Genomic DNA, 1710 nt, shown 5'->3' with positions numbered 1-1710 from the left:
CAGGGGCGGGGCCAGGCGGACCGTTCCTTGGGGGCGGGCCCAGCCTCGGTCCAGGAGGCAACATTCGACGCCCCATTGGCCACTTGCCTCCAAAGGGGAAAGGCAGTCTGGGCAGGCAGGACACGCAGAGGGAGGGGCAGGGGTGGCACGAGACTTATCTCCAATTGCTGTTGGCTGGACTGATAGTCTCGCGCCCCTAGACGCTAGCAGAAAGGAAGGGGGCAGGACATCAGTGCAGGATCTCAAACCGCATTGGTCGCCCGCCTCGGCACAGAGAGACGATTCTTGAAGCTCATTGGTCCTCGTGAGACAGCGCGGGAAAAGCAGCGCGAGCTTGGCCGTTCCTCTGGTCACTTTTCCGCGGTGTCCTTAGGCATCTTCTTGACTGAATCTGACTCCACTGGAGGCGGTGGTAACCGTGAACTGGCTGCGCGAACATGGCCTCTCCTCCCTTTCCGTCCTCCTCCTTCTTGCCTAGACGACCTACCCCAGAGCATCCCCTCACCCCCCTCGTGCCCCTCCCCTCCCGCTCACGCCCCTCGCGCCCCCTATCCCCTTCCCTGCCTCGCGGGCCCCTTGGCGTGTTCCCCATGCCCCACTCGCTCCCTGGGGCGCAGGAAGGTGGGAGGGGAGAATGCATGAAATTAATTGTGGGGAGTGGGCACAGGAGCAGGAAGCACTGGGCACAGAGACTGCACGGGTTTACACAAAATCCTGAACAACATGTGGGCGCAAGAGAGACATTAGTGCCTCGAGAAGAGGGCTTTTGGCCCAGATCAGGGCTTAGCACATGGCAGGGGCCAGTAACCATTTGTGGAATGAATGAAGGAGTGAAGGAAAATAACTTGAAAGTGGGGCAGGTGGCGGGCACAGTGGCTCACACTTGTGATTCCAGCACTTTGGGAGGCCGAGGCAGGCAGGTCCCTTGAGGTCAGGAGTTTGAGACCAGCCTGGCTGGCCAACATAGTGAAACCCTGTCTTCTACTAAAAATACAAAAATTAGCTGGGCTTGGTGGCAGGCGCCTGTAATCCCATCCACTTGAAAGGCTGAAGCAGGAGAATCACTTGAACCCAGAAGGCGGAGGTTGCAGTGAGCCAGGATCACGCCACTGCACTCCCACCTGGGCTGAAGAGCAAGACTCCATGTCAAAAAAGGAAAGCAAGAGAGAGAGAAAGAAAGGGCAGGAAGGAAGGAAGAAGGGAGGGAGGGAGGGAGGGAGGGAAGGAGGAAGGGACAAAAGAAAAAGAAAGTGGGACAGGGAAGCTGAGCGCAGTGGCTGCAGCCTGTGGTCCCAGTTACTCGGGAGGCTGCGGTGGGAAGATTGCTTGAGCTCAGGAGGCGGAGCATGCAATGAGTTGTGATCATGCCACTGCACTCCAGCCTGGGCAACAGAGTGAGACCCTGTCAATAAAAAGAAAGTGGAGCAGGGAATCCATGAGAATAATGTAATTATTGGGGGTGCAAGGGAGTATTCTGATTTCAAGGGGTACAAGAACAAAATAATACTGAAGGAATGGAAGGAGGCAGTTGCCTTGCAGGGCATAGATGAGACTAAGAATTGAAATTGAACTAAGAATTGAAAGGGGCATAAAAGGCCGGGCGCGGTGGCTCACGCCTGTAATCCCAGCACTTTGGGAGGCCGAGGCGGGTGGATCACGAGGTCAAGAGATCGAGACCATCCTGGTCAACATGGTGAAACCCCATCTCTA

At 56.4% G+C, this 1710-nt stretch overlaps 1 protein-coding gene across 1 annotated transcript in view; it reads left to right on the top strand.

Moving 5' to 3' along the window:
• The first annotated feature begins 352 nt into the window (after positions 1-352).
• Positions 353-1710, top strand: part of DMRTC2 (DMRT like family C2) — a 6097-nt gene continuing 4739 nt past the window's right edge. Inside the window, exon 1 of the mRNA XM_037729428.1 lies at positions 353-412. The gene's annotated coding sequence lies outside the window, so the exon portion shown is untranslated. The remainder of the gene's footprint in view (positions 413-1710) is intronic.

Source organism: Cebus imitator, unplaced genomic scaffold (genome assembly GCF_001604975.1).
Source record: "Cebus imitator isolate Cc_AM_T3 unplaced genomic scaffold, Cebus_imitator-1.0 Scaffold306, whole genome shotgun sequence".
Lineage (NCBI taxonomy): Eukaryota > Metazoa > Chordata > Mammalia > Primates > Cebidae > Cebus > Cebus imitator.
The sequence above is the reverse complement of the archived record's forward strand: the minus strand, read 5'-3'. Positions and strand labels throughout refer to the sequence as shown.